Here is a 16,253-nt window from a genome sequence, read left to right as displayed (position 1 = left end):
GAACTGCTGACCTTGTGTTTAACAGTTTGATGCTTACCTGGTTTCCATCAGGACTCCTGGAAACTATGGGCTGGCTATGCGTTGGAAGCAACTCCAGGGCGATATGGCTGGATTTGGGTTATTTGGGTGTCTAGGAAGCAGCTTGATAGCAGTGGGTTTTAGTAGTAGTTCAGTTTTATTTTCTTCTTTTCCATAAATTACCGGGATTTTAGAAAATAATGTTGTAAAACTCAAATTAGGAACCAAGAGTAGTTTAGTACTCTTTCTATAGTATGCTCATTCCAATGTGACCGAGCATCTGAATTCTCTGACCTGTTTTTAATTTATTTTTAAACCGAAAATGTATTGAATCAGCATCTCTGAGGGATGAGTTTGAGCTTTATTTTTAAAATGCTCCACAGTTTTAACTTATTTTTCTTTCAAGGTTTAAGTTTTTATGTTTTTGATGTTGCATTAAGTATGCAGTGGTATACAGGCCTCTTCTGAAAAAACTGTTTTTGAATAGCTTATAGATAATAGCATATCCTGGAACATTTAACTTTCTATCTCAAAATTTTCCTTCAAGAACCAAATCCATGACATTCGTTTTAAATCAATAGTGGAGAGCATCTCTAGCTTACAATAAAATAATGTGAGAAATAAATAGGTTTTAGAGGAAAGCCTCAAGTCCTCTCAGTTCTTAAAACATACTAATAGTCTTAAATATACCTTCTAGTGATGGTTTATCCACACCTTGCATTTAAGTGATACACTGCCACTCAATTTGAATATCTCGACATTCCAGGGACATATGGCTGAGAAGCAGCAGTCTAGTGTTCTTGTCATGTCCTCCAAGATTCTTTGTAATACTGATCAACCAAACCAAACTCACTGCCATCGACGTTCTGACGTGTAGGAACCCTATATGACAGGGTGCCTCTCGATTTCCGAGACTTTAACCCTTGACAAGAGTAGAAAGCCTTTGAAAGAGTCACTAGTGGTTTCGAACTATTGACCCACTGTGCTGCCAGGGGTATCATACAAACTTGGACATCGTTCCTGGGTGCATTCAAACTGTGTATCACTTTGCAATCCATAGTAAAGCTTTTGAACAATTTTCTTTTTCTGGCTTTGCTTGAATATCTGGTTAGCCTCACTTCATCTTGATTTTTTTCAATATATTTGAAATAGAAAACTCTTCCCTTTTCTTTCAATATAGCTTTGGTTATTTGGGATCCTTTCCATTACATACCAGTTTTAAGAATTGGCTTTTTATTTTCACCAAAAAAAAAAGGCTGTTGGAATTTTGATGAAGATTACACCAAATTTGGAGTTCACTTTGGGTGGGGGGGGAGGTAATTAAAATTTGACAAAATTTAGTTCTTCTTTCCATGAGCATGTCTTTTCATTTATTTAAACCTTTAATTTCTTTTAGCAATGTTTTCTAGTTCTCCTGTAGGATAATTTCACTTCTTTGGTTAAGTTTATTTCCAGGTACTTTATTACTTTTCATATTATAAATGGAATTATTTTCTTCATATCCTTTTCAGAGCCACAGACTTTTTGTTAATGCTCTTTGCAATGTTGATGAATTTTCCCACAATCCCTAGGTTGTTCACTGCTTTTTTCATGAAAGGGTATTGGATTTTTTCAGATACCCTTTCTGAAGCAGCGGAGATGACCATGTGGCGCTTTTTATGTTCTCTTCATTTGGTTCTGCGTTGATTGTTGAACCACTCTGTTCCTGGGATAAATTCCCCTTGGTTGAAAATGTTATTGCCTATATTAAGATTTTTTTTATCTATACTCAAGGGTAGTGGTCTGTAGTTTACTTATGGTCTTCTGCCCAGTTTTTATATCACGATAATGCTTGTTTCATTAAATTAGTTAGAAAGTTTTCACTCCTATTAATTTATTTATTTTTGTTTGAGAAGGATTAGGGTCAATTCTTTAAGTGTTTGGTAGTATGTCCCAGTGAAACCATTTGATCCTGAACATATTTCTGCTGGGATTATTTATTCAATTTCTTCACTTGTTTTTTGATCTGTTGTAGTTGTCAGTTCCTTCTTGGGTCAATTTAGATAGTTTTTATGTTTCCTGCTCACTTTTGGTTAGTATTGGGAATTTTTTTCACTTTTCTTTCATTTTGACTGTATTTGTGTCTTTCTCTAAATCATATCTCTTACAAACAGCATATAGGTGAATCATGTTGTATATGTTTAATCCATTTTGTCAGTCTCTGCGTTTGACAGGAAGGTTTAATCCATTCACTTTTAAATTAACTAATGAAAGAATGAACTGCTGCCATTTTACTAATTGGGTTGCGTGTGTATGCCTTAATCATTATGGTTTTCATTTCCCTTATCTGTGTTCATTTGTGTTTAATTGGATTTTTGTAGTTCAGGTTCTTGGATGTATATATTCATATCCATCATGTGAAAAGTTTTCTGCTATTTCTTTTCAAATGTTATATTTCCTTTTAAGGGAAGTTCTGTGATACAGGTATTGATTTGCTTGAACCAAACAAAACAACTCAGTCACCTTTGAATTAATTCCACTTCATGATTACCCATGTGTGCAGAGTTGTACAACATTTCATAATGTTTTCAAAGAAGTGACTTTGTAGAAATAGATTGCCAGGTCATTCTTCTGAGGTGCCTCTGGTGAATTTGAATCGCCATCCTTTTAGTTCGTAGTCAGTTGCTTAGCCATTTTTACATCACCAGAGACTTAAAAATTGGTTGCGTTGTTGTTGGTAGAAGCCGTCGAGTTGGCTCTGACTCCCAGTGACCCTGTGCACCACAGAACATTGCCCTACCCTGTGCTGTCTTCCAGATCGTAATGTCTGAGCCCATTGTTGCCGTCCCTGTGCAGCAGTGTTACAGCCCAAATTTCACTAGATCTGCTATTGATTTCTTACTGCATTGTTCCTTTGGGTAGTATATTTTTCAGTTCCATTAATTCTGTTTATTTGTTACTTTTCATATTTTCTAATTTCTAATTATAAGTTCTGTTTTGTCTCTTTATTTAAATACTTATTTTGTTCCTTTATTGTTTTCCTCAGTTTTTAATTCATTGTCTGTATTTTCCTCTTGTTCTTTGAGCGTACTTCATGTTTTGTTAACATCTCAAACAACCAAATAAGGCTCCTTGCCATTGGCTCACATCTCAGTTATTGCAAAGTAGAAACTGCTCCATAGGGTTTTCTTATGGAAGCAGTACATCAGTTTAAATTGGCATCTAATCCACCTATCCTACAGTTTAATAGTTTAAAATATTGCTGTGCAAGAGTTGTGCGTTCATCACAATTTTACATTCTCTTCATCCTTGTACTCCTTATTAGCTCCTCATTTCTCCCAATTTCCCTGCCATAACTTGAAGAAATTATTACTGTAGTTCGTCTCTATAGATTTTACCTCTCTTGGATCCATATAAAGAAAATCATACCCCTCCCCCCAAAAAAAACCCCACTCAAGAACAAAATAAAACCAAACAACCTGTTGAAAAAGTAACAGAAAATAATAAAAACTAGAACAAATTTAAAATGGGTCAAAAGGGAGAAGAACAGAGGAGTTAAATTTTAACCTAACTGTGTCCACATTCGTCCACTTTCCAGTGCGCTCGCTCCAGGAGCAGTGCTGCGCACGTCCCTGGTTAGTCGTTGGAGGGAATCGGCTAAGCCAGGTGGGGACCCTGCAGATGGTTTGGGCCTTCCACTGTCATCTGCAGCCTTCTGTAACTCCGTAGCTGACTGGTGTTTTAAAAAAAATCATTTTATTGGGGGCTCGTGCATTTGTACCACAATCCATCCATCCATCCATTGTGTCAAGCTCATGTGCACAGTTGTTGCCCTCATCATTCTCAAAACATCTGCCTTCTACTTGAGCCCTGAATATCGGCTGCTCATTTCCCCCTCCACTCCACCCTCCCTCGTGAACCCTTCATAATTCATAAATTGTTATTTTGTCATATGTTGCACTGTCCGACGGCTCCCCCACCCTCTTCTCTGCTGTCCGTCCCCCAGGGAGGAGGCTGTACGCAGATCCTTGTCATTGGCCGTAGCTGACTTTCACTATGTGGTTTCTCATTGCTGTTAGTCCTTACACTGCCTGCCCCCTCTGCTCCCTGTTATACCTGAGGTAATAAAGCAAAACCATGACCTGTTTTTAAAGTGTTTTGAATCGGATTCTCTAAACTGTACATGATACTTTACAGTTTAAAATGCCCAAACATTTAAAAACTTGTTATTATTAATTGCTGTTGAGCCATGGAGTGTGTTGCTTTCACTTGCCCACCCAGAGGAACTGCAAAGTCTGTTCCCTGTGCTGTGAAAGTTCTTACCTTGATTGATTCTTTGTTTCCTTCCCTTATAACGGGGAGGTCGCTTACAAGGTCGCTTACAATGTTTGTACCCTTGTGATCCACTAACTTCACTCAGCAGAGAGCTCTCCATGTTTCTCCCAGCCACGAGGGGCTACATGGTTTCACCGTTGCACGATGCCTGTATTCCATTGTGTGGATGTCAAAGTTTCTTTATTCATTTTCTGTTGATGGGCATGGAGGCTGTTTCTAGTTTCTTGCAATTGTGAGCAGTGCTGCAATGAACACGAGTATATGTATTTCTGTTTATGCTTTGACTCTTTACTTCTTTAGGATATATACCCAGCAGAGGGATTGTTGGATCATAAGGAGTTTTTACTGCCGGTTGTTTGAGGTAAGCCATATCACTTTCCACAGTGGTTGCACATATCGACAGCCCCACAAGCAGGGTTCCGGCCTCTTTGCAACCTCGCCAACATTTGTTGTTTTCTGCTTTTAAATGTTATTGTCATTGTTAGTTTAAGGTGGTGTCTTATCATTTGGATTTGCATCTCCCAGATTGTGGACATTTCTTCATATGCTTGCTCATCTTTACCTCTTCTTTGGTTAACTGTCTGGTCGTGTATTTTGCCCACTTCTTAACTGATTTATTTGTCTTTTTCTTATTGAGGTATTTCAGTTTTTCCTATATTTTAGAACCAGTTCCTTGTCTTTTCTGATTATCCATTATAGACAAAACCTAAATTCTGCATGAATTTAATGCTAACAGTTTTCATTAGTTGCATCTTAATGGGAGAAAAATAAACATATAGTGAGCAGACTGGTACCATTGAAAATTCTTGAAGCTAAATAGGCTCTCGTTTGTACTTTATTTTTCTAATTAGCTCATTTCTCCCACTTTACATGAGTTTTTTAAAAAACTTTCTTCAAACCTTTCTCTTTCACCCTCATCTTTTTCCATTCTTGCCGATGACTTTGAGCTTTTCTTCATGGAGAAACAAGATTCCGATTGGAAATAACTTTATTCCAGATCAGCCAACATACAGGCACCAGTTATTTCCTCCTACCCACGTCAATCTTTTCAGCTCCGTTTTACGTATCATTCCTGCGTGGAGCCTCTCACCCATTTTATTTTCCCCCTTTTCTATATTGACCATCTCCCATTTCCATTCAAGTGTACTCAGACATATTCCATTTCGTAAAACAAAGTAAAAAGCAACCAAACAATAACAAAAATATTTTCTGAACATGTATTTTTCTCTCTTCCCTGCTCCTCGCCTCTCTCCTTTGTGAACTACTCATCAAAGGCATGTCTTTCCTCGGTATTTCTTCTACTTCTTTGAATGCTACTCATTTCTCAACCTCCCCAGTCTAGCTTTACCACCGTCAGACTTGAAATTGTTCTGGATAAGGTCACCCGTGATCTGTAATTTGGAAGATGCAGTGTACATATCACCAGCCCTCACAGTACCTGATCTTTCTGCAGCATGTAAAGCACAGCTAGCTGACACGCTTGTGGCTTCGTGTAATGCCACACGCTTCTACTCTTCCTTACAACCTGGGGCTGCGTCTTTGTTTGCCTCTCTTTTACTATATAGAATGCAATGTCGAACTTTCTTGCTGCTCGGCCCTATGGCTCTCTTCTTTTTTTGTTTTTTAAATATTCTTACCGTACTATTTCCGTCCCCTCAGTGTTTGAGCCCCGAAGAACCTTGGTGTTGCAGTGGGTTAAGCATTGGTTGCTAACCACAGGGTCATTAGTTAGAAACCACTGGAGAAAGATGAGGCTTTTTACTCCTTTAAAAAGTTACATGTGGAAAGATCTCATCCCTTTAGGACAGTGGTACTGAACCTGTGGGTTGTGACCCATTTGGTGGTCGAATGACCCTTTCACAGGAGTCGCTTAAGGCCATCGGAAAACACATAAATATTTCACAATATCTAATTACATATTGATTATTCACTGTCCTTTAATTATGTTTATGTTCAGTTTGTAACAATGAAATGTATCCTGTATATCAGTTATTTACATAATGGTTCATAACAGTAGCAAAATTACAGTTATGAAGTAGCAACTAAAATCATTTCATGGTTGGGGGTGACTACAACATGAGGAACTGTATGAAAGGGTTGCAGCATTAGGATCGTTGAGAACCACTGCTTTAGAAGAAAGAATATACCCGTAACATGCTACATGAAAAAAGGAGTTCTCAGGCTCCTAACCTTCCAGTAGAGGTTGAGGGAGTAGTCTATTTCTCACATATTTGGGGGCCGGGGAAGTCAGTCTCAGATCCACAGGGACAGTTCCACCCTGTCAAATGGGGTCACTGTGAGTTGGAGTGGACTAAGTGGTTTTGAGAATTTCAGCCCTGTTCATGGTCTCATTTACATGGCAATTACAGTATCAGCCAAAATGCTTTCAGCTATACTTTACAGCACACCTAGGTTCTATCAAGTACCCACCATTCAGCAAACATGCAACTGAAAACTGAGAAGTAAAATGGAGCCTAGGTATGGGACAATCAGCAGGTACCAGTGTCCCCAGCGACTGCGCTTTGATCCAGCCTGCCATCCTCATTTTCAGCTTTACTCGGAGGCGTGTTCCTCTCCTGGTTGCACAGAGCTCCCTCAGTTTTGGCCACCACAGCTAGACCCATATCAGTCAGAAGAGAGGACTCCGAAACCTGTCTGCCAAGTACCCCTAGCACACTTCTCCCTACTGACTCACAAGGGAGGGGGGGCGTTCTTAATTAAAATTTTCATAGAGCGCAAAAACAGTATGGTAATATACGTTTTAATTTCAGCATAAGTACAATTTACATATATAATACATTAAAATTATTATTTTATTCTTTGGCATATTTATCATTTGAGTGAATTTTTAGTAGATGACTTTCATTTAAAAGGTAATGAAATTTTTCACAAGCATTTGTTAAATTATATTTCACACGTAAAATGACTTTCAAAGCCTAAACACTTAATTGTGATTTTTCTGATGTCCACATTTTATTTACCGTAGGAAAAAACGCGTTCAGTCGCAGCATTAGTTCCTGGTAAGGACAGCGTGTATTCCACAATTTTTGTGCATTACTGTATGGAACATGGTTTGTTTCAAGATGGTGAAATATTTCTAACCATTTGTTCTCTATTGTGATTTTTGCTGATGCCCAAGATTTAACCTTTTCCTTATCAATATATATTTTTAATAATGGTACCTCATTAAAAAGATCATTTTTGGAAATATTACTTTATGGGAAATTTTGAGTAATATGATCAAATGATTTTTGCACATCATTCCAATTAAGTTCTTGTTTTAATGTAACCCAATGAAAATGTTCAATATCATTGTAATATACCGTCCACTCTTCTAAATAATCTATGCAGTTACTATAGAACTTTTTAATGTGTTTCATGATATCTGCACGATTTATTGCACCTTGTTCTTCTAGCTTACTTACACTATTACGGATAGTTAATGGAAGAAAATTATTTTCTAACTGCTCTTGACACTGAAATTTTAAATTATTAACCTCATTTGCTACTTCAATGACCAAAATTTTGTCACCAATAAGTTTTATAGCATTTTGAAAGAGAGCTGCTTGATTGTGTACAAACTCTAGCCAAATTTTTGAAGATTCTTTTGAAAAAAACTCTTCTAAAACTCTAGGACATTTATCCTGTGATAGAAAGTAGGATTTCAAAGGATCCTATGTTTTCAAAATTCTTTTGACAACTGGCAAAAGACTAATCAGCATGTTTTACTGTGTCCGAGTATTTTCTGATATTCGACTTCCGCAGTTTCACAAAATTATGTAAGCATTTCAATGCGCACAGTGTGTATATAGAAACAAGGATACATTTTAATAACAATTTTTACCACATCTATGGGCAAGAAATCAGCAGCTGTTTGAATGGCGTTATGTATTATGTGCACTGCATAACCAACACCAATAATGTTTTGATTAAGGTTTTTGTTTAATTTATAAAAATATTATTTGTACCTCTTCTCTCTTTTCCTCCAAAATTTGCGTTCTTGTTGTCTGCAGAATATGCAATCATTTTATGTTTTAAATTGTGTTTTTTTCCAAAATATTAATTATGGAACTGAAAATTATTTCAGAAGTATCGCTGAGCACAGAAACAAACCTAAAATTCTAATTTTTATTCCAGTTTCTGAATTAAAAAAATCTAATAAGGTTGGAAAAAACTTTATATCCTTATGATTAGATGTGTCAGAATATATGGATATAAAATTAATTTTTTTCTAGATTTTTGTTTAATTCTGAAAATGCATATGGGGAAAGCATATTACACACAATTGCCTCAGATTTTGTTCTAGCACAGGCAAACTTTTTGTTGATTAACTTTTTGACAACTTGTGATGTACAATCCATATATTTGAAGGAATGATTGTGATTAATAGCATGAAAAGACATAAGTCCTTCTGCTAATGCTAATTTATTTTCTTTGTCTCCATAAATTGTTTTCTGAAAAAAATTCCTGTATTTTGGAGGAAAATGCATCAGTATTTAAATATCTTTCATGTTTCTGTGTCTCCACGTGCTTTGAAATATCATTCTTCCCACCGTGCGAAATAGAAAATTCACCATTTCTCACATTTTATCATGTAGTCACTTTTGGTTTTTTTAATAAAAGGAAATTCACTTCTTAGATTATCGATGAATTTGCATCCTCTTTTCTTCCTCATTATGGTAAAAATCTAAAACAAATAATTTAAAATTATGTTATAAATTATTGTATACATATTGCTTAAAAACAAAGCAAGTAGGTACATAATTACATGAACATGTTTTATTGTTAGTTTATAAATTAAATTAATTTGTTATAAAGTAATTTTTAAAAATTATTTTAATTTTAATCCTATATTTCTTTCTAAATAATAACAATACTAATTCGTATTATTTTTTCTCTGAATTTGTCGTACTGTAAGTTGTGTCACTTTCAAGACCGGTGCTAGACTTTTTGCTGCCACAATAAAGTATAAATAATACGAGTACTGTCTGCTGAATTCAAGAAAAAATTATGTACTTATGAAATAAATTACTTTACGTAAATTATCTGAATCGCTGGTTTGCTGACATCACTTGTTTAACTAGCACTAGCACGCAGTATGAAGTGCATCGTCTGAGAGATAGTTACAAAATGTTTTCATCGTTGCCAATGCCAAAAATGCCATTGTTCATTAAGTCCAAACAATGGTGGTCGAATTCTAACAACTGATCAACAATGAGAACTTTGATAAGCAGTTCCCGACAATCAGTTCTCAACAATTATTTGTTGTTAAAGTTTAACATTATAAAATTAACAAAAATAATATAAAACTCATATCCTGACGAAATAGCCACATGGCAGCTGAAAACCGTATGTTCCTTCCCGTTCTCCCGCCGTTCCCTAGCTTGTCCTGCATTCTTTCCAAAAATCGGGACTTTTAAAAATGCCGCAGGACAAATTGTTAAAAATCGGGACTGTCCCGGCCAAAGCGGTATGTCTGGTCGCCTTAGTTTAGCAGCACAACATGTGACCCATCACACTATCGGAAACATTTTAAACAAAATGAAACTAAAAAATGCTTTAGATGCAGACATCATATTGTAGTTACAGAAGTATTCGGCAGTTTCGCTTTAGCAAGTACCACATGCATTGGCAGACCTTGTCAAAGCTAGTCCTATGTCCTTTGTTGCTGATCCTTCACAATGTGTAAAATAGTTGTAAGATTTCCGATTCTATTTCATATTTAGCAAAGTATTTTAAGTAGAAAAGATCATAGCATATCTTTATCAGTCCATTAAGTGTTAAACATCAAAATAAGCCTGGAATGTGTATTCCTGAAACCTGCTAAGAAGTCAAGTCATCATGATACTAGGATGTGATTCTGGGTGCCACTTTTACAAGAATAGGTACTGTTCATACGTGTGCCACACATGCTGTTGTTTACCCTCTGCCATGTATGTGATCTGAAACCAAAAACCATACCACTGCTATCGAGCTGTTTCCAACTGTCTGTGACCCTATAAGACTAAGTAGAACTGCTCCCTGGGATTTATGAGACTGTAAATCTTTATAGGAGCAGACAGCCTCATTCTTCTGGGAAGACCTAGTGAATTTGAATCAGAGTCGATTAGCATTTTAATGCCTAACCCACAGCAACATCAGGACTCTTTTTGATCTAGAAAGATAAATCTTGGCTTCTTCTGTTATAAAGTATATATGATCAAATGAGATTTGCTTATTCATTTCACTAAAATATTTATGTGGAATACTAAGTAGTGATGGTTTAAAATTTTAGGGTAATTTCTCATGTACTCAAATTCTAAACTCAATTGCAAATATTTTCTTTGGTTGAATTTCATGTAATACAATAAGAGAGTATGTTTAAAGATAAAGCTATTTGGGGCAAAAAAACCTAAAGATTAAGAGGCCAGCACAGGTTGAGATATTGCCTAGATTTTTGTAGTATTATGTTACAATGATTAGGTTGTATAGAAATTAAAAAAAAACATTGAGATGCCTTTCTACCTTTTAAATTACTGAAACATTTATTTTCTAGGATACATTCCCCCCGCCCCCGCCTGCCTTTGGATACTGCAGTGTTGCGCTAATATATACTCCTAAGTCACTCATACTCCACCAATCCTGAAGTTCAGAATTGCTTATTTGTTATTTCCTTTAGGTTTGAAATTTACCATTGTACAATCCACAAATGATAAATTATTTTTGATAAAAATGGACCAGTGGTTAAATTTGTTTTTTATCAAAAAGAGTTTATCATAATTATAGATAGATACCCAGAAAAGAGCTTAGTATATATTACCCCCAAACCCACTATTTAGTGCTTTCCATATAGGAGTCATGTTATTGGCACTTGGTGTTTGATAGTAAAATTTTCTATCTTTGTTCTTCAGATTAAGTTCTTGGTTTAAGTATGCTACCTGCAATGGCTTGAACGAATTTGTCACACATATGCTATGTGCTTTTGATTAAAGAGCCTTGATGTTAGTTCTGCGCCCACGTGTACAGAGCAGAGCTGTGCTCCATTGGGGGTTTGATAAGGCAGTGACTTGAGGAAATAGATCACTGGGGCTCTCTTCCAAAGAGCCTGTCAATCAAGAGCCAAGCCCTCTCAGGCACCTTAAAGACTCTTGCTTCAGTTAAAAAAAAAATTAAAAAGAAGGTGGTGACTTTTTTAAACCTTCAGATAATAATAAAACCATAAATTTAGATGTAAACTAGTAAATCATACTTTGAAAGAAAACTAAAATGTATAGTCAGGGTTTCTGATGGACACTCCCAGGACACTATTCAGATAAACGTATTTTAATAAAGAGTGTAGACTCATTAGGAGCCCAATTAGAAGGACTAATAGACAAAAACCAAACCAAAAAAATCCTTTGTATTGTTTACTATTTAAATTATTTATGCTAAGATCTTTTTGTTGTTATCTGTGATTTGACATTATATGTTATAGTCTGTTGTTAATGAGGTATTTTTGCTGGCAAAAGAAGAGGATTATAAAGAGTCAATTTGGTTTTAGTCAAGTTTGTTTTGTAAATGGAATTTCATGATTTACATATAAGCATTGCTTTTTTGTTATTAAGGCTAAATCACAATGTACAAAAATAAACATTTGATACTGGTATTGGGAATTGAAGGAAAATAATTTAGATTAAAATACATGGCAAAATACCCTTAACAACACTTACCATTTGATTTTTTAAAAAATTATCAGAGCTATCGTATGTGAAATAGTATCTCATCTTGATTTTGATTTCTATGTCCTTGATGAATAAGAGTATTAAAGATCTTTTCATATGTTTATTGACCATTTCTATATTATCCTCAGAAAAATGTCCTCTTATATCCTTTGCCTATGCTTAGATTGGCTTATATGTCTTTTTAGTTTTGAGTTGAAATGTTGAAATATATTTTGGGCAATGATAAGCAAATATTCTCCCTTTCTTTGAATCGTCTTTCCACTTTCTTGATAGTGCCCTTTGCAGCTCGAAGACTGTAGATTTTGACGGGAGTCTACTTAATGCTTTCCCTTGAGGCGTCTGTTCTGTGGCATTTCCACATGGACCCTCATTCCTTTCCCTAGTTGCTTGGTGTGCTGCACACACATGGAATGAAAGCAGTTCCCTGTTACTGTTACAGACAGTGGCTACAGTAAGTGGCATTGTGTGCAAAACACCATTTTGTGATTTTGCCACTGATGGTGCTGGGAGAAAGGGTAAATTCGAGGTGGGAGTATGTGTTCGGTAGTGATTTTGTGTGTGTGTGTGTGTGTGTGTGTCAGAGAGAGAGAGAGAGAGAGAGAGAGAGAGAGAGAGAGAGAGAGAGAGAGAGAGAGAGAAGCGAGGCAATGTGAAAGGAGTCCAAGAAGTCCAGGGAAAAAAGGGATGGTTGGAAACTGATTGTGGTAACAATTGTCCAATTCTGCTTGATGTGACTGATCCCTTCCATAAAGATGGTGAGGTTTGTGTCCCTGCCAGCAGTGTATGTATGTACTTGTGTCTTTATAGTATACAAAACAGTCTACATGGCCAGGGATTGAGATTTTCACTATTTTGATATGTGAGAAAGGATGTTTTAAATGGCATGTCAGAGAGTCTGAGTGAAATAGTATCTTTCCTAAAATTTATGGGCTTTTTTCATTTTATTCATTTGTCCCATTTTCTCTATGGGTTTTGGGGTTCCTTTTGCTCCCTGAAATTTTAGAATTTCATCTTGTATCAGGGATATTATTTTTTATATTTCTGATGTGACACATTAAACCTTTTTAACCTATTTGTATTTATATGTTAACTTAGTTATGGTGAATTTTGGCCACACAAACAATATTGTTTACTTATTTGTTTTTAGGTCTTGCTTTTGGTGGATGGGGTGGTGGTAGTCAAATGTATCAATCATTTCATATATTGCTTCTGCATGAGTCATAGAAAAATGACTATCTTGTTTATTACTACCTTATTTTAAAGCATTCAAAGGCTTGGTGATTTTTATTATTGTATTTGCGTTTATATTTTCCCTATACTTTCTCCTGGTGTTTGCTTTTTCATTCATCTGCCCTTTTTTCCTGTCCCTTCCTGCCTTCTGAACTTTATCCCTGGGCAGGTAACAGCTCGTTTGGTCCTGCACGTATGATTGGGCCAAGAATGTGTACTCTCTGGATTCAGTTCCAGCCTTGAAATGTGACTAAGCGCCAGTCTCAGGTGTTCCACATGTCTCTAGAACGTCTGGTCTTTTTACTGGCTTTGGGTGTTGTACCGTGTGTCCCCTTACTTTACTGAGGACTTCCTGTTGTGGTCCCTTTTAGAGCGGTCAGTGGTGGTAGCCAGGCATCATCTAGTTCTTCTGGTCTCAGGGTCGTAAATGAGGGGGGTTGCGTGGTATCATTGATAGTTTTCACTCTTCTTTACATAAGAAGAAGGTGATAAGTTGTAATCTAGATGGGTCCTCACAAGCTTTTAATACCTTAGTCACCTAAACAAGATGTAGAACTATTCTTTGTGGTAAAATGTACCCCTTTCCTTCCCCCCAAATGGTTGTCCTAAGGATGATTCATTGTAACTTGAATCCTTCATAAATTGGGACTACCTGAATATATCTTTCCATCTGTTTAGTTATAGATCTGTACTTTTCAGGAGTGCTTTATAATTTTTACCATATTGAGTTCCCCCAAATGAGTGATACTGTTCTATGGGAAGTACTGGAATGAGGGACTGCAGAAACCGGTGCCTAAACTTTATCCTAGATGATAAAAAATTACAAAAGGTTTTCACTGTCGGGGGTGATAATTGTTTTTCTGAAAAGCAGGCTGTAGGCCAAATAGGTTTGGGAACCTATGCACTAAATGTTTTCTCTCATGTATTATTTGCATTGATAAATTTCTCCAATGTTAAGTAAAAGTAGATACAGAATTTTTTTTGCCTTTATATTAGCAGAAAATCATCTAATACATAGTATTAAGTACTATGCTGGCTTTGAGACTAATAAATATATGTTAAAGAAGTATCCCTCAATTATATTGAATGCTTTTTACAGGTATGAGGCTTGGGTTTTATTAAGTGTTTTTTTTACACCTACATAAATTGATCATTCTTTGCTTTTCTAATGTCATTCATTAATGCTAATATATTTCCCAATAACTATTACATTCCTAGAATAATGCACCATTTTTAATGGGTATATGATTCCATTTGCTAAAATTTTATTTAAGGTTTCTGCATAGACTGTATTTTATCAAAGTTGCTATAAATAATGAATAAAGACTATAGTAACAAACTTCAAGGATAACTATGTTCCCATTTTTCTTAGGGATATTTGATCAAATAGAATCTACTTACATTTTTCTTTTTAAACCAAATACTTTTAATCCTGATTCCATTGGATTGCACGCCTTTGCTTTGTCCTCCTTCCCTCCTTCCCCAATGTGAAAAACATTGAGGTATGCATTTTGCTTCATATGCCAGCATATTGAAGCCTTATGGATTCTAAGATAATTTACTAGTTTCATTTTTACTCCTTGGATATGTTTCTCCTGATGCCAGTCATGCTCATAGTCCAGTGTGGACTGTATGTCTGCTATTGATTTAGGAGTTAATTCTCTTATCCAATCCTGCTTCCTGAGGAAGACTTGATTGAGGTCTTCCTTTCTCTTTGGTTTATTTATTCATGTTTTTTGCTTCCTGAGAAAGGGTACAGAGGACATGCGTCTTAAGTCTTTATTCAACCTTAATCATTTGGATATAAAAATTTAGGTTGAAAATAATTTTTATTTATTTATTTTTTATTTTAAAATATGGAACGCTTCACGAATTTGCGTGTCATCCTTGCGCAGGGGCCATGCTGTATCGTTCCAATCTTAGTATATGTGCTGCCGAAGCGAGCACAGGTTGAAAATAATTTGCCCCCAGAATTTATGGAATTGATCTATCATTTTCCAACTTCCATATTACTACTGAGAAATCGGACACTATTCTGGTACACCTAACACTCTCTCCTTGGAAGCTTGTATGCTCTTTTTATGTTCACTGTTTGATTTTCTAAGCCTGTGTGCTTTGAACATCCTTCCATTCATGAGCTAGGCGCTTGTTTGGTTCGTTCCACATGAAAACACTTATTTTTCAGTGCTAGGGATTTGAATTATTTCTTGGATAATTCTCTCCCCTCCATTTTCTCTTCCTGGAAATCTTGCTATTCAGATATTCTGTCATAGATAGATTTTTATTTTCCTTATATCTTTTTGTTTTATTTCTGTGAGAGTGCCTCAACTCTATCTCCCAGCTGAATTTGTCATTTAGATTTTAAAATTTCCTGAATATTCTCATTTGTAGTATTCACTCTGCTTATAGGTGCAATTCCTTTTTGTTTTAAACCAAGAATGTCCATTAGGTATTTCCTAAGCAAAAACATATTTCTTGGATTTTCTGTTTTTCTTTTTATCCCATTCCTCCTTTTTTCTTTATTTGTGGTGACCTTTTTGTTCTTACACCGAGAAGCCATGGCTAAGCATCTGATGATCCTTGACTGACTATATTTAAGGGTGAGGTGCTAGAAAACTAATGGGAAGTTCTGTGTACGGGCTTTACTGAAAGGATGTCAGGTCGTGAGGGTTTTTTCCCTTTAAATTCCTTTAAATGTCAGTAAAAAATGTCATTGCTGGGATGATTTAATTTCTTCAGTTTAGTTTATTCAGAGACAATCTTCTTACCTGTTATTCTCTGAATAAACTAAACTGAAAAAAATCTGAACCTAGTGACAAAGAAGGGTAGTAGTGAGACATTGCACCCAAAACCAAGGGTCTAAGTAAAAAGGTAATACATAGTGAGGACTCTTTTAAACCCAAACTCCCAATACCTGATCTCCATATGCAAAGGTAAATAGATACCTTACTGAAGAATTAAAGCACCTGGTGCGAAGAGTTAAGTAAGTAC

General features: G+C 35.9%; 1 protein-coding gene and 2 pseudogenes across 11 annotated transcripts in view; 2 read left to right on the top strand and 1 right to left on the bottom strand.

The window, feature by feature from the left end:
- The window catches only part of ZMYND11 (zinc finger MYND-type containing 11), a 136,772-nt gene that overhangs the window by 13,940 nt on the left and 106,579 nt on the right, over positions 1-16,253 (top strand). For 9 of the 11 annotated variants that reach the window (XM_075550154.1, XM_075550147.1, XM_075550153.1 and 6 more), the window contains exon 2: positions 4,633-4,693. The exons of the other annotated variants lie outside the window; for them this stretch is intronic. The gene's annotated coding sequence lies outside the window, so the exon portion shown is untranslated. The remainder of the gene's footprint in view (positions 1-4,632; positions 4,694-16,253) is intronic. 11 annotated transcript variants of the gene reach the window in all.
- LOC142449742 (small nucleolar RNA U109) lies at positions 6,405-6,565 on the top strand (annotated as a pseudogene).
- LOC142449510 (U6 spliceosomal RNA) lies at positions 15,113-15,209 on the bottom strand (annotated as a pseudogene).

Source organism: Tenrec ecaudatus, chromosome 5 (genome assembly GCF_050624435.1).
Source record: "Tenrec ecaudatus isolate mTenEca1 chromosome 5, mTenEca1.hap1, whole genome shotgun sequence".
NCBI lineage: Eukaryota > Metazoa > Chordata > Mammalia > Afrosoricida > Tenrecidae > Tenrec > Tenrec ecaudatus.
Note: the sequence above shows the minus strand (reverse complement) of the source record. Positions and strands in the feature narration are given on the sequence as shown.